Here is a 26,859-nt window from a genome sequence, read left to right as displayed (position 1 = left end):
GCAAAATTATGATTTTTTCTGAGTGAGGTGTGTGTGTGTGTGTATGTGTGTGTGTGTGTTGCACAGAACCCAGCTGTGCTTGGTACAGTTCTAAGACCAGCAGCATACTTGGAAAGCAACTTAATCTCTATTCTCTCTCTTGCTCCAAGAAGGGAATCTTCTGGAACATTAAAGAGTTTATTTACCTCTATGAATGTCTATCTAGTATGATTTATAGTGATGCAATGTATCTTTAGTCTTTGACACTTGTTTGCAGGTGGTTTTCTCTAACAAATTTATTAAATGACTGATTTAATGGTACTTATTAATCCACTGGAAACTCGCTGGCTGAAATAAATTCAGATTAATTAATAATATCTGTGCAAACATTGCACATACTATTTTACTGAAGACTGAGAAAGAAGGGAAAAATCATGCTAAATACATGTGGTTCCTATTTCAAATAGTTTCTCCAATAAAATATTTTCATGATTAAAGACGTGGAAAAGGTGATCTTCAATGTAATTCTAACAGACAAAGTTCAATTTCATCAGTAAAAATAATTGTAAATACTGATGATAAATCTCTCATAGGAATTTGATTATTCAATACTGTGAGGCAACTAGTGTTCTGCCCTCAATTTTATTTTTATTGTTTTTGAATGATTAATATACAGGCATTGACTAATAATTTCTTTTGCAGAATTGAATTGCTATGTTATTGATGGATCTCAAAATGGGACTTGAAGATATATTATCATAACTATAGAGCTTAAAACATTAAGTCAATGGGGCCAAAAAAAGAACCTGTAAGAAAATCTAAGACTCAACTTCAAAACAAGAATTATGTATGACTATTTTGACAACAAATGACAGATCCTTATTGGTAGTGGTGCTTGGGCATTTATAAAAGTTTCATCCAACTGGAAAAATAGAAGAGATATAAACTACAACCAGATCCTCTTTTATGGGCTCTCAATTTTCCAAACAAATTGGGTGTAAGGCAAATGATGGGAGTAATGTTGCCTTTAATAAAAGATTGATTTTAAATAGATTTTCTGGTACAATTCCAAATATAGAGACATATCATAGAGACATAGAAAGCCTAGTGCCTTGGGCTCCAAAAGAATTCTTGGGGTTTCTGCACTAAGCAAAAGAATATTTCAAAGAATAGTTAAGATTATGTTAGAGATTTTCCTAAATTCAAGGTAAGTTTAGAAGTTGAAGTGACTTGTGTCTCTTCGGAGAAGCTCACTAAGATTTTATAGAATAGGTGTTGATGATGAAGTTTTTCCTGAAAATAAATGAGTATTCACTCGCATTATTTTGCTGTGGCATCAGATGATACTCTATAGAAAGTGAGAAAGATGCAATTAATAATGATATTAAGAATCTGTTGCAATTATCTCACCTTTTATCCCAGGGGAGAGGTGACTTCAGCAGAAGGCAAGGGACATGCTGTTTAATGTTTGTGCTTGGACATAACCCAACCACCATTAATGCAGCCCAGACAATTTTTTTCCCCTTTGAATTCTCCATCATGGTGAAGCAAAATGATTTCAAGAAAGAGGATCATCTCAAGGTCACAGGGCCAGATCAGAACTCAGCAACTGGAACTCCAGCACCAAGAACTCTATAAGTCATTCATTCAAATTCCTTCCGGGTCACCTTTTTTTTTTCCATGGTAAAACACGAAGTTGATGAATTATTTTCTAATAGCCTTTTTGTTCTAACAGCTGCCTGATTCTGTAATCTGTACACAGCACTGAAAGACCATTGCATAAATAGAACCCAGAGAAATATTGCATTCCAAAGCAATTCCAACACATTTGTGTTGCAAGCAAATAAAAAAGCTATAACATAAAATGTAAGGGTTTAAACAACAGGAAGTTAGCTGCTCTTATTTCTAGAATTTTTCAACTTTCAATTCTGGTAATGGGTATGCTGCTGCCTGCTTTTTCCCTATTTTCCCCTCCCCATTTTACTTGTTTACTCAAGACTAAAAATTAATATTCTAAAATCCTGACCTGTTGAAATGCTAGATGAACTGAAGATGGTTTTCACTTGCATATGACACTATTTGACAGTAATATATATGCACCATGCATGTTTGTTTGTAGGGATTTTTGACTAATAAGTTAGCTCAAGGAAAATGTTCATTTTTCATGTACTCTAGGAAAGGTACTATGAACTGACCCAATTCATAAAATAAGATAAACTGACCCAACTCATATGCATCAGAGTTTTATCAATCTTTTTTTTTAGATGCTAATTCAATAGCCATTATTAAGACTTAAATGTCTACCTTCTTTATTTTATTTATACATTTATTTTGGCTTAGGGGCTACACCTGACAGTGCTCATGGACTACTCCAAGCTCTGTGTTTGGCGGGGGAGACAGGGGGATTTCACTCCTAGTGGGTCTCCAGAAACCATACAAAGCCAGGATTGAACCCAGATGTCCCACATGCAAAGAATGTACTCTGGTACATGTGCTATTTCCCAAGGCCAGATCTATCCTTTTCAATTGAAGAGTGACATTCTTAACATATCACTTATAAAAACAAACAACAAGCGCATATGCTGCCTGAGCCCATGAGCTGCTTGTGCCCAAGTGGCCGAGCACATGTGGTGCCCAAGCACATGTGTCGCCCGCATCTCCTCCCTTGAGATGTGTATTTCATGCTTTCATGTCCAGTCTAGGATGTGTGTAGAGCTTCCTCCACCCTTGGAGAAGCCCGAGTTCTCTCTTGAGCGCGTTCCTCCTACTGTTCTTCTTTCCCATTTGTCCTTCCTCTTTCCCTCAAAATAAAATCTGCTACTAAAAAAAAAAAAAAACAACAACAACAAGGTAACTGATCCAATTTGCCTACACTCTTGTTCATTTACCTATTTACAAATAAACATTTAAAATTCCTACCACTTGAGATTATTAAGAATGGGCTAGTTCAATAGTCTCAAAGAATGTTTCTCATTAATTCTAGAAAGAAGTACAATAAGAGATATATAGCAGAAGTACATGTTAGACTCTGCTGTAACCAGTTGGTCAAGTTTACTTTTGCCAACAGCAAAACACAGGGACATTAATCCTTCTCACTGAGAGGAAAAACCCACTGTCCCCAGGGTGTTTCTCTCCAAAGCACCAAATGGGAATTGAGTCAGAAGAAAAGGTCAGATACATTTGAATGACAGGGCTATGTACTTCTATCCCCAAATTCTAAATTTATGGAAATCATACAGCTGATGAATTCTCGCAGATTAAATAATGATAAATAAACCTCAAGAAATCCAACGTGGGGCAGGGTGTGAAATGGGGAAATAAAAAAAGACAGGAAGTATTCGATTAGAATCTAAAAAGAAAATAAAGAAAGATCTGAGTGCGCTTAGAGAAAGAAAAGTCACCCAGCACCCTTCCTGCTTAGTTTTTTCATATAGCACACAGCTGGGCCCACCGTACCATATCTTGGTTGATACCAACTTTATCAACTTTTCCATTATAGCCAAATTGGACTTAGTACAATTAATGATGGATGGTCTATATGCCAAGTATATCCCGTGTATAACCGACTGTATCATGGCTGAGGCTGAGAAATTGGGGCAAAAGTAATGAGTAGCTCTCAGGATTGCCAAGGATCCAAGATTTGAACGGTTCTCATGCACACAAAGAAACCTATGCAGATGACTGCTTAGTACAAAGAGCAGCACTGCCGTCCAGTTCAGTTCATCGATTTGCTCAAGCGGGCACCAGTAGCGTCTCCATTGTGAGACTTGTTGTTACTGATTTTAGCATACCAAATATGCCACGGTAGCTTGCCAGGCTCTGCCGTGCGGGCAGGATACTCTCAGTAGCTTGCAGGGCTCTTTGAGAGGGATGGAGGAATCAAACCCGGGTCGGCCGCATGCAAGGCAAATGCCCTACCCGCTGTGCTATGGCTCCAGTCCAGTACAAAGAGTAACTCAGCACAAATGGAACATTGTGGCCACTGTTGGCTGACCTTAGAAGGAATTGAAGGATCTCTGCAGTCCTCATCGTGCACATTTCTAATCATAGGGACAACTCTGAGCTGGTGCCAGATGGTTCTAGTTCTTGGACACAAAAGCTCTGCTGCCTTCAACTTTCTCTGTTGCTAGTTCACTACACATACACTAGCCTGTGTAAGAATTATCATTCCACTCACCCACTTGCTCTGTCATCAGCTGAGAATAATTAAGTACATTCATTTTTTGATGTTCTAAAAATGGTATTTTGGGGGCCAGAGTGATAGTACAATTGGGTAGCACATTTGCCTTGTAGGCGGCCAAGGTAGCTTTGATTCATGGTCCTCCCAGCCCGCCAGAAATGATCCCTAGGTACAGAGACAGGAGTAAGTCTTGAGAACAGCAGGTGTGGCCTAAGAACAAAGAACACAATTAAATTGATATCTTGTATCATTAAAAAAGAAAAGAACCCGGGTTCGATTCCCAGTAGACCATATGGTCCCCTGACCACAGCCAGGAGTAATTCCTGAGTGTAGAGCCAGGACTAACCCCTATGCAATGCCGGGTATAACCCAAAAAGGAAAAAAAAGAAAAGAAAGAAAAGAAAAGAAATGCAATGCATATCCTGAATGAAATCCTGGGCTAAGACTAATAACCAAATTGGGATTTAAGGGGTCAGAGGAATAGTACAGAAGGCACGGTGCTTATTTTGCAAGCAGCAGACTTGGGTTCAATCCCTGGTACTTCATATGGTTCCCCAAATCCACCAGGAATGATCCCTGTGCTCAGAGCCAGGAGTAAGCCCTGAGTACCGCTGAGTGTGGCCCCCAAAACAAACAAACAAATAAAATGAAAATTTGGTGAAAGTTTGATTATAGGATTAAATAATATTCCATTAATATTAAATGTCCTTATTTCACATGCAGATGGAGATACATATCTAATTATATGTGACAGATCTTTTATTTATATCAGAGGAACACACTTATCTTATGGTTATTTACCAGTATATGCTTATACTTAGAAAATAGATGGACATAAGCAATCATGATTACACCCTGTTCTCTCTAAACAGTTAAAAGATGAAGCAAAAAATATGTGTATCTGTGCTGTGTTTCATGTGTGACGAGACAGGGCAGGGGAGAGGGAGGGAGGTAGATAGGGAGAATATGATAAAGCAAATGAATCAAAATTTAATAATTCCTAAATTTAACTCAATAGCCACTTATTAATTTTTGCCACTTTTTAAACATTTGAAATGTTTAAAATATTTTTTAAAATGTTTAAAATCTACCAAGAGTATCCCGCCCACACAACAGAGCCTGGCAAGCTACCTGTGGCGTATTCGATATGCCAAAAACAGTAACAAGTCTCACAATGGAGACGTTACTGGTGCCCGCTCGAGCAAATCAATGAACAACAGGACAACAGTGCTACAGTGCAGTTTAAAATCAGGGGCCAGATATAGTACAGCTGGTAGGTCACTTGTCTTGCAAGCAGCTGATGTGGTCAATCCTTAGCATCTACTATGGTCCTCCGAGCACCACCAGAAATAATTCCTGAGTGCAGGCCAGGAGTAAGCTGTGTGTGGCTCAAAATTTTTGAAAAAATTGAAATAAAAATTTTTCTAAGAAATCTTTCTTTTAATCTCTTTTCTTGAGAAAGATAGTAGACAATGCTGGTCCCTAAAATAATTTCAAGAAACTCGATCCCCTTCTCAACAATAAACAGACCAAACTCTTCACAAAAATAAGAGTGGGCAATCCTACTCCATTGTGTCAGATAATAGACACAATCTGATAGAAACTCTTGAAAAAAGAAAAATAAGCTCAAGGTTGTTTTGAAAAGGCAACTTATATAGGAAGAAATAACACATTTAATGCATAAAAAGTAAGTTTCTGAGATTTGAATTCCAGGGAGCCCTTGTCTCCTCCGCATTCCTCATACCCATCCCTTACTATACAACCACCGTTCTAGCACAGTTATGTTCTGAGTGGGAAAAATAAGTTTTTGAGAACCTGGGAGTTTCTTTATTTCATGCACAGAACTCATAAATGAGAAATCAAATGACTGAAAATAAAATAGGAGGTGGACAGAGAGAAGTTGTACTTTGTCTTTAAGTAAAGACCATATCTACACATGCTAGCACATGTCAGCCTCAAAGAATAGTCCTTGATTCTCCCCCTACCACCATAGTAGTGTAGATCTGTCAGAATAAAGAGGATCTAGAATTTAGCGTGAGAATCGTTTAGTTAGAATGCATGTTTTTCCTACATTCTTTGGCAATAGACTTCCGAGAATAGACCTGAGATCGCTCTGCTATGAAATCTGCACAATAGCAACTAGCTTGCAGCCTTGCAACAGTCGAAGCAAATCATACATTTCCTTTCCTGGACATCTACCTGCACTGCTCTCATTAATGTGCACAGATAATCTCATGCTCAGTGAGCGACCTCCCCATCGGACGGGGTCTCTTAGGACTCTCCACAGGATGAGTTAAATATTTCGTCCCAAGTCACAGGTATATTAAAAAGAATAAGGTGTTGGGGCTGGAGCAATAGCATAGCGGGTAGGGCATTTGCCTTGCACGCGGCCGACCCAGGTTCGATTCCCAGCATCCCATATGGTCCCCTGAGCACCTCCAGGAATGATTCCTGAGTGCAGAGCCAGGAGTAACCCCTGTGCATCACCAGGTGTGACCCAAAAAGCAAAAAAAAAAAAAAAAAAGAATAAGGTGTCAACTATCCACCAAAAAGAATGTGGGTCCAAAGCATCCATGTAGACCAGTAGTTAGGATTCTTCGTTTCATAGAGCTGTGTGAGGTTAGGGTCTTTGCCTTGCACTTGGCTCACCCCAGTTCAATCCCTGACACTGCATGGTCCCCCAAGCACAGAGCTGTGAGTAGCCCCCAGCACCAACTTCCCAAGTCCTTCCCCCCCAAAACAAATTTGTGCTTCCAGGGTCCAAATTATTACTTGAGCCTTTTGTAGTGTATTGAGCAAGTCATTTACCTAGTCACTTCGGTTTCTTCCTAGTGATAATAACAGAAGAAGTTATATTTCCTATGAAGTCAATATGTAAGTATATATTAAGATATATACACATATTATATATACACATCTAAGGTATGTATCCTATATAATAGAGTATTAGTCTTAAACATAACTTGCTTTTATATAAAACATATCATCTCATATATATAATGTATATCATAAATAATAGAATATTAGTTTTAAACATAACTAATTCAAGTTTTACATATAATATCAAACTCATTGACAGAATTAGAACAGACTTTGGTGTGATATAAGAGTCTCATAAGAGTTGTGTATTATTTTATGTAAAATACATGACACCTGATACATTCTCAAAACAGTGCTATTGTGTATAATATTATAATAAATTCAATTGAGGACAACCACCTAAATATTTTAAGTTCTAGAAGTCTGGGAGAAACCCTTGTAGCTATGAAGAGAATACTACATAGATTTACATTATTCCAGTGCATTAATTTAACATCTATTGAACTAAACGCAACGACTCTAACATACAAGACTGAGCCTGTGTTTAAATAAAAGGTACAATAGACAGTAATTGTTTTGAATGCCTTGTGATGCTTCAAGAGCTCTTTAAATGTACCGAACCACAGCACAGTAATTTTAAATGATCAACTCTTACAGAGTAATGCGAGCATAGTTTTAACTCACTTAGTATTACTTACATAGCTAAAGGCTTCCACATCAGCTAAGCATACAGACTTTTATGGAGCTATTTTGTAGATACTCAGGAATTTTCTCTTTAATACCTCTCTATAATTATAATTAGTTCAGAAGGCCCAGTAACACTTTGAGATAATTGTGCATAAATTAATTGCTAAAGGGCACAATTAACTTTTTATTAACGTTTCAAATAATAAACATTCAACTCGGTTTCTAATATTTCATAAATTATATTCCATATTTTAATTGCTCCTATATTAAGTTTTATTACTTAATGTCCTTGAATATTTGCCTTGGGGACCAAGGCAAGCACAGTAACGGACTTAATCCAAGAGGAAACCTGCATTTGATTAGACAACGTGAGCCAAACAAGACAATGTCTCATCACCAAATGTTCTAAGTTTCCTCCACCAGAAACTCTTCTGGGGGAAGACCAGTCTTGGACAAAGTAATACAGTGGTACCATTTACCTCAGTGAGTAACTGATCTTTTTTAAATTTAATTTTTGTTTGTTGGGGGACCACACCCAGTGGTGCTCGGGACTTACTCTTGGCTGTGTGCTCAGGGAACACTCCAGGTGGGGTTGCAGCTCTAACCAGGATTGGCTACCTGCGAGGAAGCTCCCTAACCACTGTACTTTCTCCACTCCCCAAGCTCGGATCTTATTTTATAGCTTGGGGAGGGGGGGTCACACCTGGAGGTGCTCAGAGTGTGCTTGTGGCTCTGCACTCAGGGACCACAGCTGGCTGGGCTCAGGGGACTTAATGGGATGCCAGGAATCAAACCTGGGTCAAGAGAGGATCCCCAAACTCTGATTTTTTTCTTTTTCTTTTTTGGGTCATACCTGGCGATGCTCAGGGGTTACTCCTGGTTCTGCATTCAGGAATTACTCCTGACGGTGCTTGGGGGACCATATGGGATGCTGGGGATTGAACCCAGGTCGACCAAGTGCAAGGCAAACGCCCTATCCTCTATACTATGTCTCCGGCTCCCAGAACTCTGATTTTATACCATAGAAATCAAGCATCTCTTCCAGTTCAGTTTGTGCCAGGGTGACTGAGGATCTGAGGAAGGAGCAGGCCTGGGCTGCCAACAATCTATGTCAGTTCTCAGAAAGGAAACGTGCGTCATTTCTCAGGAGAAAACCTCCAATCTGTCTGCTTTGAGGGGCGCTATCTGACTCGAGAATACCGAGAGGACAGGGAACCGGGGCCTGGGAGTGGGTGGAGAGAAGGGGAGTTTCTATGCTTCGTTTACAGACGTTTCCCATAATCCAGCTATTTTCAGTAAATCCCTTCACATCATTTTCTACCCAATGTTTCCGAATCCCAAGTCTCTCTTGAATGCTCGAAGTGCTTAGAAACAAATCCTCGGGAGCAGAAGGCCCTTCTGTGATTGGCTGGTCTGATGGATTGCTTCTTGGGCACGTGGAACCTCTCTTCCCCGGGCCTTTATTTGAAGGTTTCTTAAGCTTGGTGGCCACCCCCGCCCCCTCCCCGATGTGACGCTGCAGAGCTTCTAAGACCGTTCTTAGAGCTGTAGTCAGAGCCAGAAAGGAAGGATTCATGGGATTGCTCACATTGCCACTTGGGCTTAAGGCTAGCCACCTGGAGCTGACCGCTCTGAACCCGGAGGAGGGCAGAGGAGCTGGACCCCTGGGGGGTCGCTGCAGAGGGAGAGACATGTCAGGTGAGGGGTGGGGGCAGCGGAACTCCATCAGCAAATCAGTAAGTAGGATCCAGACTCCAGTCATCCCAACAGATGCCAAAAAAGTATTGCGCGGTGCCCTGGCCAACTTCCTGGACTTCATTATAGTTAAGGGGGGGGGGGGTCAGAACACAAAGACAAAATGTGTATGCTTGTAAAAAGTTTTCCATATATATATCCTTTTTTAAAAAAAGAAAAGAAGTTGCGAAAGTCTATAGATATTCTGTCCCTTTTGTCTTAGGAAACAGTTTACAATTGTATCTAGGCAGGTGTATTTTTAAATAAAACAGAAATGCCTTAACTTTCAGGTTGGAGAAAGAGACAGTTATAAAAAAAGCTTTCATGTTGCTTAATTATTTTTAAACTTTGGACAGCATTGGTTACTCCATTTCATTCCCCAAAACCATTTCTGTGCAAGAGAAATATGCATACTTGAATCCACATGAGTAATTTTAAATTTGTAATAAGCACATTATAAAGAAATGAGGGAAATTAATATAGTATAAGTTCTTTAACCTTATATATCAAATGTATCATGTTCCTATGCAATCAGGTAATGTAAAATTACAGAGTTGCTATACCTGATTTAGCTCCATTGTGTACTTGCAACATATCTCCGTTGGGATTAGCCAATATTTCAAGTGTTCAATACCGTCATGTGGCGAGCAGCCATCAGATTGGACAATTCAATTTCCTACTATCTAAATTATCACCATGAGTGTGTATTTGCATAAAGAGATATTAATAAAAACCCATACTGAAAATGACGGTGTCCAAGTAAACTTGCTAAATTTCCTAACTCCCCTCCTTCTTTCTCTTGATAGGAATTAATCTGAAGCAGATCACATCTCGTTTAATTATCTCTTTTAGCTAATCAGAGCAGATCCCCTTTCTCCTCAAGCTTTAAACCACCTTGATACCAAATACCAGTATCGCTTTCAATCTCTTTCAACTTAAGTAAGTGCCTGATTCCATAAACATGCACGGTTACTCATTAATATTGATAAATATTGAAGAAGGAAATAAATCACAGTGCCTGCGCTTTGGAAAGAGCATGCAGGGGGAAAATGCGACCATCTCCAGGAGACACGAGGCAAATTGCACTGTTATTAGCAGGAGCAATGCTAGGGCACTGAGGAAGAAAATTTGCTGGTCCCAGACCGAGATAGAAAATGTGCCATGGGCGGAACGTGGGCCAGATCCGGGCAGAAAGTTGACATGACAGAGTGATGAGTAAGTGGGTTCTCACTTGCCGAAGAGGCAGTTAATCTCACTGTCGATAAAAGAGAAACTCCTTCGTGTTCTGCCCTGAATGTTAAACAAGAGCAAATGTACTTTCACTGGACTGGCCTTTCTGTGAGTTTAGTCTCCAGAGTCCCAAAATGCAGGAAAAAAAGTTTCCGGCGTGACCGTTTCTGCAGGTTCCCAGAGCAGTTGGGTCGTGCGGTTCTGTAAGGAGCAGCCGCCTTCTTCCTAAGACTCCCTCCTGTCGGCAGCCCAGCAGACCCGGGGGAGCCGGGTGGAGACAGGTTTCCCAGGTCCTTTCAAAGAGGCCCATGGACTTGGTTCAAACTTGGTTCCAAAATGAAAGCCCGGCAGTTGTCTGGATCACCGCGAGAGAAGAAAGAATTCCAATCCTTTGGAGTTTGGGCAGCCACGGCATCATCTCTGTTGAGCTTCGTTTGGGTCATCAAAAGGACAGCAGGGGACCCCCTATGCCACACTCACACACTCACACACTCCCCAAGGGGTAATGCACATGCGCATTCATGCACGCCTAGTCTACACTAAACAATGTGTACCAGAACCCCCCCCCCCAAATAGTTTCCATGGATATTAAGTATTACATTTAAATGATATTGCTGGTTTATTGAGTCATTTTCTTTGTAAACTTAAGATTGGTGTTTATTCAGTGTTCAACACACATTGGTGGGGTAGGAGTGGGGGTTTAACTCACACCTGGCAATGCTTGGGACTATTGCTACATTGTACCCAAGGGACCACATGGTATGGCTCAGGCTTAAACTGGGTCAACTACGTGCAAAGTCTTGTCTCCTGTTACCTATCTGGCTAAGTAAGACATGTTTTTAAAAATACTGTATTAAAATGGTAATTGTTTATGTATCCCTTTATTCCTTTTTCTTCTTTTTTGGGTAATACTTAACGTAGGCTTTTAGTTTTGCTCTCTTGCTATCCAAATTGTTCTATTGTCCTGTGCATGCATAATTGCTAGGAAGAGGCAGTGATTTCAGTCTTCAAAATATTTTAGCATATTTTTTCTGATAGTTCAGTTAAAAAGTTACAGTCCTAAGCACCTTTTAAAATTGTCTTACTGATGGGGCTGGAGCAATAGCACAGTGAGTAGGGTGTTTGCCTTACACTCGACCGACCGGGTTCGATCCCCAGCATCCCATATGGTCCTCTGAGCACCACCAGGAGTAATTCCTGAGTGCAGAGCCAGGAATAACCCCTGTGCATCGCCGGGTGACCCAAAAAAGAAAAAAATTGTCTTACTGAGAGCCTGAAGATAGTACAGCAGGTAGGGCGCTTGCTTTGCACATGGCCAACCCAGATATGGTCCCAAAGCACCACCAGGAAAAAATTCTTGAGTACAGAGCCAGGAGTAACCCCTGAGTATTACTTAGTGTGATCCCAAAACCCAGGCAATGTTATCCTAATAAATTTGGCTTTGCCTTTCTCATGTATAGAAGTAAAGTTATTTTGTAAGAATCTTAAAAGGGTAGCAATGATAGAATTTTATATGTAACATCATAAAGATAAACCAACATCATCAACTATATATATATTACATATATCAAATCTAAAAAAATTTCTTCTAGTCAACTTTGCTCACAAGCTGGAGGCACTGCTATTTCTTCTTTCACTTTTCAGGAGTAAAGGAGAAAATACATCTGTTCTTAACTTGCACATCAAAACTTTCTTTCAAGTGACTTTAACAACGTTAGGTCTTGTTGACATGCAAGGACTCTTTGATCCTCCTGAAAGAAGCTACTTTATTTGTGAACATGGGAAGACTTGCAGAAAATAGTACAACACAAGCCAACTAGAAGCAGTGCGTGAACAACATGACACTTTTGTGCATTTGTGTTTAAACGTGACATGCATCAAATTGGAAGTTCTCTGTGTGTTGTTGTCTTCACCCAATATTCCCTTGGATCCGCAAAGGACTCAGCCAGAACTATGTGCTTCTCTCTTTCTGCTGTACCTTTCAGGACAATTTTATTTTACTGAGATTTTCCCTCTGCTACACCAACCCCAGTCAATGGATAGTTTCCTGTTTCTGTGTCATCTCTTCTATATCTTGCCCCAGATTTCTGCTTCAAAGAGTTAAGAGTGCAGAACTGTAATGAATTATCACTTATGCAAGGAGATGGACCTTCTGTTTGGATAGGTATGTTGGTACCTATGTTCTTAGGAGTTTCATTTTTCCTGTTTTAAACAGAAACCTTTGCCAGATTTATATTTTCACTGTATCACTGTATCACTGTCATCCCATTGCTCATCAATTTGCTTGAGCGGGCCCGAGTAATGCCTCCATTGTGAGACTTGTTACTGTTTTTGAAATATTGAATACGCCACAAGGAGCTTGCCAGGCTTTTCCGTGCAGGTGGGATACTCTCAGTAGCTTGCAGGGCTCTCTGAGAGGGATGGAGGAATTGAACCCAGGTCAGCCACATGCAAGGCAAACACCCTACCCACTGTGCTGTTGCTTCATCTTACACCTACATATATTGTTAGGGAGTACACTAGTCCTGCAAAGCTATATAATGCTATAAACAATGTTATTTTGATAAAAAATAATTCATTCAAGGAAAATTGAAATGTTCATGGAAAAACCAGCTTTACAGGCACTCTCTCCAGTGAATCAACAATTTACCTGATGAAAAGTTAAAAAAAAATCACTTTAAGTCTCTGGACATTGTCTTAAGAACATATAATAGAGAAAAAAACTAAAGATCAGCACAGGGCAAAGCCTTACTGGCACAATAGGCTTAAACACAAATTCTGACCAAATATTGACTGAACGGCATGCAGCACGCCCCAGAGGGAACTTCTAGGAATCAGGTTTAAGAATTAAAGTATATTTGTTCCTGGAAGTCTGTAGGACTGTGTGAATGCATACACCTAGGTCCTGTCAAAGTAATCATAAAGAGAACTTGCAGGTTAGTAAACCCTAACAGAAGAAATATGAAAATGCATTCTTCAGTTTGTGGCAGATACATAATATGAGCAATGACATACAAAAAAAGGGAGCATATTGGGGCTGGAGCGATAGCACAGCGGGTAGGGCGTTTGCCTTGCACTCGGCCAATCCGGGTTCAATTCCCAGCATCCCATATGGTCCCCTGAGCACCGCCAGGGGTAATTTCTGAATGCAAAGCCAGGAAGTAACCCCTGTGCATTGCCAGGTGTGACCCAAAAAGCAAAATAAATAAATAAATAAATAAAAGAGGGACCATATTGAGACTTTTAGGAATGAAGTTTCTATATTCACTGAAATGAATGCAAATATGAAGTATTTATCCCCCCCCTTTTCCTTCAAAGAAAGCTCTGGGGCATGGTTTTATCAGAGAACTAATTCTGTTTATGAAGGTTCTGATTACAGAACCTGACCACCTCGCAGTGGTCCAGCTTCCCAAGATCATCAGCCCTGGAGCTGAGGATTTCAGCCTATAACAACAATCAGATACTCAGGTCATTCCCAGCACTGCTCACTTGTGGGGTGGTCCTGCCCTGTAAGCTTAGTGAGTCATGGAATCAATGAGTGTGCTTAATGGAAACCATGAGGCAATTTGAGACTCTCTTCTTGAACATTCCCACACCCCTGGGACCTAATAAAGGCCTTCTCCCTAGAGCTTCCTGCTCCCAAATCAGACCCCGAAATGCTGCTTTTTTCCTTCCCAGAATGACCTAGAAGCACAGTCATCAGAACCCTTTCCAGTAGTCAGCATTTAGGAGACTGCTTGGGTGTGCCAAGGCCAATGGCCAGTTCTTTATCCCTAAAAAAGACAGCAGAGAGGGTGGACCTTCCACACTGAGGAACTCAACAAGACAGATGAGATGATGAAGAGAAGGGCCCTTTCCAGGCTCTCTGCTTACATGGCCTTCACAGAAGGCTGGTCATACTTCCTCCACCTCAGAATCCACGTCAAAGTATCACTTCTTCTCCTTTAAGATTTTTATGTGTTGGTGGCAGAAAACCAGCTCTGTGAAATGGTCTCAGAAATGCCCGACGAGTAATGTGCACAAATGTTTAACTTTTCTTAAGACAGAAATTCTGGCAAGAATGAATGAGCTCGCAGGAAGGAGGAGGCTTAGCCACGTATGTTGGTGCCTGACCGTGTCTGCCTGACGTTGTATTTCTCTGAGTCACCTATCCTTTCTGCTGAAATACCAGAATTTTCTGGTATCTTCTCTAAAAGATGCAACTGTAACTAATCACGCTTTCAGGATGCACCCTGGTACTCAATTTACTTTGTGCAAAATTGAAAATTTCTATCCTAGAAGGATGGAAGCCTCGGTGCCAAAAAGAAATGAGCTAGCAGGTTTTTAGAACACATGGAATAAGGCTAAATTCCGATTACTAAGGGACAGGAGCCAATCCAAAGAGGCTACAGAAAGTATAATTCCAAAGATATGAGCTTATGAAAAAGGCACACTATAAAGACAATAAAAATGTCATTGGTTCCCAGGAGTTAGTGAAGTCAGGGGAAAGATTGGAAGAGAGTAAAACTATTTTATGCTATAGCAATAGACACATGTCACTATACATTTGTTCAAATCATACAATGTGCAACACCAAGAATGAACTCTAAAATCAGCTGGGGACTGTGGGGATTGATATGTGTTCATATGAGACCATCATTTGTGACATGGGATGGGGGATATTGATGCTGGGACAGACTATTCTATGTGGGGAACAGGGGAAATCTTTATCCTCTCTCAATTTTACTGTGAACCTAAAACTTCTCAGTTAAAAAAAAAATCAATCACCTTTCAATACTTTATTTACTTCAAGGGGAGAAAGATGATTTTGGCAGCTACTTTTTAATTTTTTGGGGGGGGCAGGAGAAAGTTTTCTTTATGATGTTCAACAAAGAATATGTGTTCATTCTTATAGTGACAACTTAGTATCCAAAGCATAAATCTTGTACTTGGCACAAGCAGAAATACTTAAGCTTCTGAGCTAACTTCCTTGGGCAAACATTCAATCTATGACTCCTACTCTATTTCTTAAGTTTTCCAGGTGAGCCAAAAAGGAAAGTGAAAAAGAATGACCGAAATTTCATTTCAGAAGTAGCTCAGAGGAAGCAGAAAGTCCCATATATGGAGGGGGATCACGCTTCTGTCTGTGAAGTAACATCCGGGTGACCGTCTGGATGCCAGTGGCCATTCCTACCTGGCTGGCCACTCTCTCCTGAGAGCCACATGGAGGATGCTAACCATCAACTGATGTCTCCTGCAGGTGTTGGGCATTCATGAATCTGAACCTCATAAATGTTTTGGATTAAAAATTAGGAAAAGAAAACATTTTAGGGGCCGGAGCGATAGCACAGCGGGTAGGGTGTTTGCCTTGCATGCGGCCGACCCGGGTTCAATCCCCGGCATCCCATATGGTCCCCTGAGCACTGCCAGGAGTAATTCCTGAGTGCAAAGCCAGGAGTAACCCCTGAGCATCGCTGGGTGTGACCCCCCCAAAAAAAAGCAAAAAAAAAAGAAAAGAAAACATTTTAATTCTATATTGTTGTGTATCAATGCATGTGTGTATAAATGTGTATAATATATATGTACATACTTTATTCATATGTATGTAAATATAATGTACATGCACATACACAGGGTAATGAAGAAGAAAATGTCTAATGAGTCCCTTAAATCATGTGGTGGATCGAAGTCTCCTTCAGTTACAAGAAAGCTACCTACACCCCTCTTTTGAGACTTTTAGATCTCTTTGGCACACCGAGCTGAAATCCTAACATTTTCTTTTTGCTCAATGCTTAAGGCCAGTTTCTCTGGTCTATTAACTGACTTGCAGAAAGGAAAAGTAAATTGTCCTTGACTACACAAACACCCCTGGTTTTTTTTTTCCCCATGAATACAAATGGAGGATTTTTCAAGTTTAGCAGTATGCCAAGACATGACTCCCAAGACAAATTAAAGATCACGAAGCCTTTTTTTCCCCCTAAATAAACCTTGATTTTGGGGGATGTAACCTTGGTTGTAATTATGATTCTGACACTGTTTGGCAATCTTCAGTAAGGCAAATAAGCTCTCTAGACAGATTTTTTTATTGATTAAAAAAAGTGCGAAGTTGATGTAGAAAGGGTAAATCAGATGACCTCAAAGACGCAATTTCAACAACTGAAGATTTTGTAATTTAATATGCATAGACTTATTCTTCCCCTCTGTCTGCTAGGCGCTCCCTGACCACGTGACACCCCCACCTTCTGATCTCCCAGTGAGTTATCCGTTGTAACCATTACTTGATTGTACTGAATTTCTCTCTCATCTGTTTATCATCCCTGTCACTCATTAGCTCCATAAGACTATGGTCTGTGTCTGTTTCATTTCCTCTTTGTATTCCATGCTCCATACATGTAGCTTAGCATAGAGTGATTTTTAAATATGAACTTATTACATGAACTGAAAGAACTTATAAAATTAATTGATAGTTACACTATTAAATTTTACCTGTGGTTCTTAATTTTCGAGCTCTGCATCAGGCTTGACCTTCTGAAGATAATAAGCAGTCACTGAGGACACAGGCAGAGCAGATGGGCAAGCTTTCATATCTCAGGATGTTCTCTCGCAAGCCTGAGAGTTTCCCAAAATATTCATGGAAATGTTGCATAAAGTCTTCTGTCCGCAGGAGAGTTGAGACTTAGCCTGAACTGACTAGCCGGGGGATAGAGAGAAGTGGATGGATTCAGGAGGTAAAAGGAATGGAATTTAATAACCATAGAATTGGAGAAGGAAAAGAAAAAAGAAGTGTTAAAGAAGGGTTGAGAAAGAACTGGAGACCAGCCCAGTGAATTTTTAATACCGTTTGTTGAAGTGGAAATAGGACCAGAAAAGTCAGTCTCTCAAAGACACTGGAGAATTTAGTTTTGGACATTTGACTTGACACGCGAAAGACAGTGGAATAACTGGGCAGGAAAAGACAGGTCTGGGCTGCCGAGGGCGGCTGGAGGTGGGGGCGATGGGATTCTTGGGGAAGCATACCCAGCTCCTTTAACTTCCTTTAGCTACAGTGCTCTTTTGCTTTGGTTTGTAAATCAGCAAGATTCATTGACGAAATTTCTAATGAAACTTGTATTCAGTCCATGCTTGGGATGAGACCGGGGAGACTTAGAGATCTGAGCAGCTGTGCCTGGGACGGACTACACAGAGGCATGAGACCGTGGCTGAAACCAAGAAGAACAGAAGGGGGTGGGGGAGGGTCCCCTGAACAGGAGGTGAGAAGGGGTCAAAGTGGTTCGACAGCTGCTCTGCCGAAAGTTCCTGCGGATTTAAGGGATGAGCGTTGGATCAAACACTCCCAGGCTTACTGACATACAATCCGCCCCTCAGTCTAACAGGCAACGCGCAGACATGGTAGACATGAGAAACACGGGGAAAACCAGCCTCCCGCCATGAAGAGCCAGGTAGGAAGTGTCTCAGCGTTGCTGGCTGGAGGTCTCTGTGGCCAATCCCCAGGGCAGCACGAAAGCTGCCCCAAGTGGCATATGCGGGAGAGATGGGCCACGTCCCCACTGAGCACCGCTGACAGGGGCAGAGGGCTGGTGTGGCCTCCTGGGCTGCCACTGGTGAACAGCCAATACATAAGACGTCCAAAAACCACAACCCCCAAAGAAGGACTTCCACAAACCTTCATACAGACACCGTATCTATCTGCAACACAAGGGGCCACACCAAGAAACGAACACTGGACAACAGTGTCCCCTTTGCCCCCTGCTGCCTTTAATTCTACAGTGCCAGCAAGTTAACCACAGGTCTGTTTCACTTACTTAATTTATTTTATTTTATTTATTTGTGGGGAATTCTAGGGGCTGGTGGTGCTGAGGGGTCAATCCTGGCTCTGTACTCAGGTTCACTCCTAGCGGTGCTCAGGGACCCTCTGGGGCGCCAGGGATCTGACCCTGATTGGCAGTATGCAAGGCAAGTGGCCCACCCCTGTACTCTCTCTCTCCCTTCCAGTAGTTAAGGACCAGGGAGAAAAGCCAGCGGGCTGAGCACATACTGTGCCGACAGGCTGATAGGAGCCCTGGGTTTGATTTTCGGGAACCACATGGTCCCCAAGCACTGCTGGGAGTGACCCCTGAGTACTGAGCTAGGTATGGCCCCCCAATCAAAAATATATATAAAACCACTGTATCTGGGGGCTGGAGCGATAGCACAGCGGGTAGGGCGTTTGCCTTGCACGTGGCCGACCCGGGTTCGAATCCCAGCATCCCATATGGTCCCCTGAGCACTGCCAGGGGTGATTCCTGAGTGCATGAGCCAGGAGTGACCCCTGTGCATCGCCAGGTGTGACCCAAAAAGCAAAAAAAAACAAAAACAAAAAACCACTGTATCACTGTATCACTGCCATCCTGTTGCTCATCGATTTGCTCGAGTGGACACCAGTAACATCTCCATTGTGAGACTTGCTACTGTTTTCAGCATATCGAATACGCCACAGGGAGCTTACCAGGCTCTGCCATGCAGGCGGGTAGCTTGCCAGGCTCTCGGAGAGAGACAGAGGAATTGAACCTGGGTCAGCTGCATGCAAGGCAAATGCCCTACCCGCTGTTCTATCACTCCAGCCCTGTATAGAAAATAAACTATAAAACAAAACATTTTAGCAGTTTTCCCACTTATATACATTTTCCTTGAAGATCGAATGCTGAATCCTACAATGTTGGTCTCCCCCTCCCCTCTGTCCACAGCTGCCTTTGTTTCTCCTTGTCTTTCAGAACCTGCTGTACTTATCCATGACTTTGGAGGCGTCTCTTGGTCTGGGCCCATCTGACGGTTTCCCATCCTTAAGTGGAGGTTTGGCTTGTGGAGTGGGAAGCCACCAGGGACGCGTCTGTGCCAGCTCTGTTCCTCACGCCTAGGGAGCTTCGCTGTGTCTCCTCCTCCTGCCCCCTCACGTTCACTCCATCACTCACCTAATGCATTTCTCAAACCAGCGGTGTTCACGTGCCTTCTGTCATAGTACACAGGGGCAACACGTTGGCATCGCATATAAAATACATTTCTCCTCCGATTACATCACATGTAAAAACTCATTTCTCAGGGCCAGGGTGATAGTGCCCTGGGTTGGGCACTGGTCTTGCACACAGCCAACTCGGGTCCGACCCCTGGCATCCCATATGGTCCCTCGAGCAGCACAAGGAGTAATTCCTGAGTGCAGAGCCAGGAGTGACCCTTGGGCATCGTTGGCTGTGGCCCCCAAACCAAAACTAAACAAAACTAAACTAAACACTCATCTCTCCTTCAGCTCTCCGTCATGTTTGTGTCCATCAGTCCGGCCTGCTGGAAAGTGTAGGTTCTCTTACAATTGTGGCATTTGCAACTTTGCTCAGAAGTTAAAGGCGGGGTAAGGGGCCCAGAGAGAAGAGGCAGGGTAAAAGCTCAGGCCTTGACTCAGCAAACACATGTTTGATCCCCAGCACCACACATGACCCCCCAAATGATCTCAGCCGATCAGAAGTGATTCCTCAGCACAGAGCCAGGAGTAAGGCCTGAGCACTGCCAGATGTGGGTCCCAAACAAATGAAATTAAAATTAAAAACAGGGCAAAGATGAGCCCTCCCAGCCCCGCCTCCCGCCCCCCCCTACCCTGCCCCTGATTCCCTGTAGGCACCAGGACAGAAAGTGCAGGTGGAGGCAGGTCCGGGATGCGGCCAGCACCACTGAGATATACAGGAGCACACAGCGGTGGGGACACTGTGACAATGCCAGGCAGAGCAACAGCCACAGCGACAGTGAGTCACACAGACTGGCCTCGGCCAAGGTCACGGCCATCTGCCTAAGCCAGACCCCAGGGAGCTTCCCCTTCTCCTCCACTCCTCGCTGCCTTTTATCTCGGTGCCCAGTGCCTCTGGGGTCCCCATGCAACCTCTGAAAGCAGAGGTGGTGGCAGGGGATGGCACCCTGGGCTCTGAGGCCATGGCGACAGGCTGCATCTGCCAGGCCCCAGCTAAAGCTGCCTTGGAAAAGGACCTCGCGCTCCTGCACTCTCAGAAAGGTGCTCTCTGCCTGCAGTCGGGCGGCTGCAGAGGCTGCCTTGCCGTGAGGCTGCCCCAGGATGCGGTGTGCCCACCGCCAGGCCCCGGCAGGCAACTCAGAATCACCCTGATGACATGTGCCACCTGGTACTTTCCATTCCTGAAAGCCAAGAGACAGAAGCTAGAGACTGAGAGAGACACACAGAGAAATGAAGAGATAGAGAGAAAGGGAGAGTCAGAGACACAGAGAGAAAGAGAGAGTCTGAGATAGAGAGAGAAAGGGAGAGACACAGAGAGAAAGAGACAGAGTCTGAGATAGAGAGAGAAAGGGAGAGACAGAGAGAGATAGAGACAGAGAGGTAGACAGAGATAGAGATGGAGAGACACAGAGAGAGGGAGAGACAGAGATAGAGACAGAGACTACAAGAGACACACAGAGAAAAGAAGAGACAGAGAGAAAAGGAGAGACAGACACAGAGAGAAAGAAATAGAGATTGAGATAGAGAGAGAAAGGGAGAGACAGAGAAATAGAGACAGAAACAGAGACTGAGAGGTAGACAGAGATAGAGATGAAGAGACACAGAGAGAGGAAGAGACAGAGACTGACAGAGACAAAGACAGAGACTGAGAAAGAGAGCTCCCATGTTGCTTTGAGTATGACTCTATCACTGTCATCCTGCTGCTCATCAATTTGCTCGAGCGGGCACCAGTAACGTCTCCATTGTGAGACTTATTGTTACTGTTTTTGGCATGTCGAATACGCCACCAGGATCTTGCCAGGCTCTGCCGTGCTCTGAGTAAGAATACATATTTGATCAATATACGTGGCCTCTGGGGGAGGTCCTTTTTGTCCTCTTTAGTTTTCTCTGGTAGCCACGGATACCTGTGACATGAGCACTAAATTCAAGAGAATTTTAAAGGCTGTGTCGGGAGCGATTGGATGTGGGAGTGGAAGAGGTCAAGAGCCTCAAACTCTCCCGCCCAGGCTAATGCAGGAGGGAGGAGGCGGGAGAGACGGCACAGAGGGGAGCTGCTCGCCTCGCACCTGCCAGCTGGGCTCCCTAGCCAGCACCCCATATGGTCCCCCGGGCCCCGCCAGGATTGATTTCTGAGTGCAGAGCCAGGAGGAAAGCCCCGAGCATCACCAGGTGTGGCCCCCAAACAAACAAATAAACAAACAAAAGAGTAGGAGGGGTGGGTCTGGGGGCAGGGTAAAGGGCAATGGACTCGCCTGGCTTCACACAGTCCCTGTGTGGCTTCACACTGTCCCTGCCAACCTGCAGGGGGCACTCTGGAGCACAGAGCCATGAGTCATTCCTGAGCACTGCTGGGTGTGGGTAACCCCCAAGTTAAACAAAGCAGGAGGGGAAAGTGTGTCCTCTTCCTGTCCTTTAGAATCTTCAGGGTCACGACTGCATCCCTAGTCTGTAGGACAGAAGGAGGAGCCCCAGGGTGTCTATTTGTGGGAGTTTGCAAGTAAAACTGGTTCCCTAGAATCGGGAAAGCAGAGGAGGGGGTCTGCCCTCCTCATCTCCTCTTTCCTTCTAATCTTCCCCCGCCCCAAAACCCACACACATCATCCATGTGCCATAATGAAGGGAAGTGGATAATTTTAAGTATTAAATTGGGGTGTATTATAGACTTAAGTAACATAAGTACGATAGACATAAGTATTGTAAACTTAAAATGATCAGTTTTAAGACACAGAGTTTTCATTTAAGTAGTCCTTTTGGCTTTGGAGGAAAAAAGTAAGAAAAATAGAATGGGGAAATTTCATTATGGGGTTTGTGGGTTTGTTTGTATGTGTGTGCTGTGGCTAATGAATGTGGGAAAATCATGCCACCCTCATTTCAGCTATCCACCACTTGAAAGGGCAAACTGCAAACTGTCCAATCTTTGTGGAGGCTAAACTGTCCGTTGGATCACGTGAGTCCAGGAAATAGAAGGACCCACATGGTTTTGTTCCTGAAAATGCACGGTCACGCAATCAGCCTAGCCTGATCCTCTGGACCACCACCACAGAATTCTCCGTAGCAAAGAACTTTCTATTCCTGGGGTTCTGGAATCATTAGTCCAGCCATTAGTCCAGCTTTGGGTTTTTCCTTTATGATTTCTGTTACACCCTCTAAACTAGCGTTTCTTAGTCAACAGCAATACGGTTCCCATGGGTGCAAAGGATTTTCTGGGGTGAGGGCCCGGGAAGAAGATACAGTGGCGTGATAGTACATTAGGGTCCAGCACCAACCTGTAGGTGTGGGGGGGTTGTGATGTGGAGGGGCCCCATGGTCATCATTTAACCTGAACCAAACAAAAGGAATTTCAGGAGTAGAAAGAAAAGCAGCACTTTCCCAAGACTTGCATATTAAAAATTCTCATCCAACAGATGTGAGTCACACTGGTTCTTTCAGATACCCTCTTCTCTGATGAAAATATTATATTTCTACTTCCCCACCAATGGCATTATTAATAATTTTAATATTGTCATGATATTTAAATCTCGAATGATGATGGATTATACTCAGGTTGAACTTACAAGATAGCTCCTCAAAGACTTGGAAATTAGGGTGGGGAGGGAAAACTCAAAGTGATTAATCTTTGCCTAGTATCTGAAATTTACAAGTCATTTTCTCGAACATTCCATTCATCAGGGAAACCTAATGAAAAGACCAACAAAGCAGATTTCTAAGTGCCCCAAACCTCAGTCCTGGCTACTTCCCAGTGTAAATTCCTGATTTGCACAGTATGGGCACTGCCATGTTTAATGTCACCGAAAATAGATTTCCCCCCGCCTATAATTTTCCAAAGATCTAACAATAAAAACAGTAAATTACATTCAACTTCAAAAACGATTTTTTAACAATTTATCATATGTGCTCTCTGAGTTGGGTTTTAGAGTCTTGATTTTCAGTTTTTAGTGTGGGAAACTGTGAGCTCCAAAGAAGTCAAAAGAAAATGGGACTTCTACTATCCATGATTCAGTAGTTTGGCTTATATATCTATTTGCTGCTATGATTAACTTCTCACCATGTGACCAGCAAAAGGAGGATTCTGACATATTGGCATGTAGAAGTTCTTTCAAGAAAAACTACCTGGGGAATAAAGTCATGATCCAACCTTGCTAGGTAGGGTAACTTCTTAGAAAATATCAATTAATTTTATGGTGCTGGGGTATCCCAAAGAATCCTATCCCAAAGAATTCAGATATGCTTTTATGAGGTGGTTTGTACATCTTGAGGGTGTGAATAGATCCGCAAAAGATGCATGCTGACTATAGCCTTATTTTAAAATGAGTATAACACTAAGCTCATGTTATTCTCTGTAAGAGTGTTGTGAAATTTGTAATCCAGAACAAGTTGGGTTATTGAACAGGTCATACTCTCACTTAATGATTGATGTTTTCAACAAACAGTTATAAGGTCTGATGCTTTTTACCACATATGGACAAGTGCACATGTACATGTACTTGGGTAGAAAATGTACACACGTTTGACAATGTACTTATTCTGCAGTTGGGAAGTTCTATTATTTACATTTCTTTGTGGAGCCCTACATTACATTTTTAAGAAACGTCGTATCTAGATAAAGGATCTATGTGTCATAGAAAAGCAAAGTGTGTAGCTTTCTCATTGACACAATTCAGAGGGAACTCAGAGATAATTTTCATCCATTTAGTCTCTGTAGGGTGTTTTTAAATATTTTAAAATTCATGGGAATAATCAACACTCAGAAGAGGTATGTCTTTGGCAATGAAAAACACATTGAGAGGTTTCAGAGTCTTTGCAAACTGCCACTCGCCTTATTATTTATGAACTCTTTGCTCTTTAAAATCGAGAACAGAGCAATTAACTACAATTTCACACCTTCACGAAGACGAAGAACACAGTCTGCCATCTATTGTAAATTCCAAAGTGCATTCTTTCACTGAAATTTATCGTTCCTTTGCGTAGAAATTTCCCTCTTATTCAAAAGAAAGTTCAAAAGTGGATCTTTTCTTTGGTTCAAATGGGCAATGCAGATCAATATTATTCTTCAGAAAACAAGTTTCTTCGACCCCACTGCTAGCACAAACATCAGGCCAGTAATGAAGGAGACCAGCCCACAGACCACCCAGAGGACAATGTGCCAACTGCTCCAGAATCTGAAAACCAGGACCCAGAAAGCAGCACGCTCCATTTGCCTATCAGGAAATGCGCATGAGCGCCCACTACTGTTAGAAACTGTATCTGCGCTTAGTCCACACTGACCTTCCAACTTCCTTAAACATGACCTCCCAGGCACTAATTAGGAGGATTGAGGCGGGACCAATGAATTCTCAGTACAGAACAGGAAGGCGGGGCTTGAATGTAGGCAGAGAAAGAATAACTTGAGCTCCTTCTACTGGGAGCTTCTCAAACCCAAACATGAATGTCAACGCAAAGAGGAGCACAAGGGCTTGATGTCAACTTCCTGTGAACAGTACAGGTTCTGAGGACACCGAGGAAAGGCTATTCCTTCTGATGTCAAGACCCAAAGAGACAATCGCTTGATTTGCACACAATACAGCTGCACAGAGGAGTCTGAATGGACCTTCCATTCCCTCATTCAGCCTTCTCAACTTATTCATAACTGCAGATGGGCCATTGTCCTGCAAACTGGTCCGTGGACCAGCAGTGGAAAACAAGGTGGTAGACCAGTGGGCTCCAAACATTTTCCACCCCCAGACAGGCAGGTGTCCATAGACAGCGGCTGAATTAAAAGTGGGTCATAAATCTTGAAATCAACCAGAACTTATAAAATACATTGAGGAAAATAAAGGCAAAATGCTCTAAATTTTGGACCTCAAAGGCATCTTCAATGATACAATGCAAAGGAAACAGAATCAAAAATAAGCAAATGGGACTACATAGAATTAATGAGCTTCTGCATGGCAAAAGAAACTTGGGCTAGAACTAAAAGACACTAACTGAATGGGAGAGATGTTGGGAAATGTTGTGGCCAACATATCAGATAAAGGGTTGATGTCCAGGATATAAAAAGTACTCACAAAAATCAACAGCAGCAGCAGCAACAACAATAATAAAAAAAAACCCCAAACACCAAAAATGGGGAGAGAAATGAACAGGGACTTCTTTGAGGAAGACCAAAAGATGGCCAACAGGCATATGAAAAATTGCTAACCATCAATTATTATTAGGGAAATCTGAATCAAGGCAACAATGAGATACCATCTCATACCAGTGAGAATGGCACATGTCAACAATAATGGGAACGATCTGTGTTGGTGGGAGTGTGGTGAAAAAGGAATTCTCATCCATTGCTACAGGAACGCAATGCGTCTGTCTCAAGCCCTTATGGAAAACACTATGGCGAGTTCTCAGTAAACTTAAAACTGAGTTATCCTATGACCCAGCAATTCCATTTTGGGGTATCTACCCTGAGGACAGAAAAACATTCATTCAAAAGGATGCTGCACACCACTATTTATTTCAGCATTCAGATCAATAGCTAAGATTTGGAATCAACCTAGATGTTCAACAACAGATCAGTAGATCATGAAGATGTGGTATACATACACAATGGAATACTACACAGTTGTAAGGAATGATAAAATCATGCATGGATGGAACTGGAAGATACGTTAAATTAAGTAAGCCAGGAGAAGAAGGACAAACACAGGATAATATCACTTACATGTGGTATTTAGAGTAACTGGATGAGGAAATGCAATGGCTTAAGGGGGGGATGCCCAGATAACCCTTGTTTTAGCGTATAGGGAGGAGAAGGAAAGAAAGAGTGAGGGGGAGAGGGAGAAGAGACAGATGAGAAGCAACAGGAGTAGGGCCCAAGGGGACCCAGGTACATTGGTGATGTTAAGAAATGACAGAGATAAATATCCAAACCACAGAGTCAACAACGTTGAAATTGCAAGACCAAACTTTAATAATCAAATTCAAATGATGCCTATCAAGATGGCAGGCTGGGGCTGGTGGTGGGGGTAGGAGGGGGAACCCGGGGAACTGGTGGAAGTTGGAGGTTGACACTGGAGGTGGGATTGCTGACAAAACATTGTATGTCAAAAAACCCAACTATGAATAACTGTAATTCATGGTGTTTTAATATAATAAAATTTTTAAAAATCGGTAAAAAGTCTGAGCAATTTTTTTAAAGACTACTCCAATTGTGGGCTGGAGTGATAGCACAGCAGGTATGGTGTTTGCCTTGCACGTGGCTGACCCAGGTTTGATTCCTCCATCCTTCTCG

The 26,859-nt window shown here is 42.4% G+C and overlaps 1 pseudogene; it reads left to right on the top strand.

Annotated features, from left to right (window-relative positions):
- LOC129406777 (rRNA-processing protein FCF1 homolog) overlaps positions 1-4,189 on the top strand; it is a 64,776-nt pseudogene extending 60,587 nt beyond the window's left edge.
- The last annotated feature ends 22,670 nt before the right edge of the window (positions 4,190-26,859 follow it).

This window comes from Sorex araneus, chromosome 8 (genome assembly GCF_027595985.1).
Source record: "Sorex araneus isolate mSorAra2 chromosome 8, mSorAra2.pri, whole genome shotgun sequence".
NCBI lineage: Eukaryota > Metazoa > Chordata > Mammalia > Eulipotyphla > Soricidae > Sorex > Sorex araneus.
This window is presented reverse-complemented; position numbering and strand designations above follow the sequence as displayed.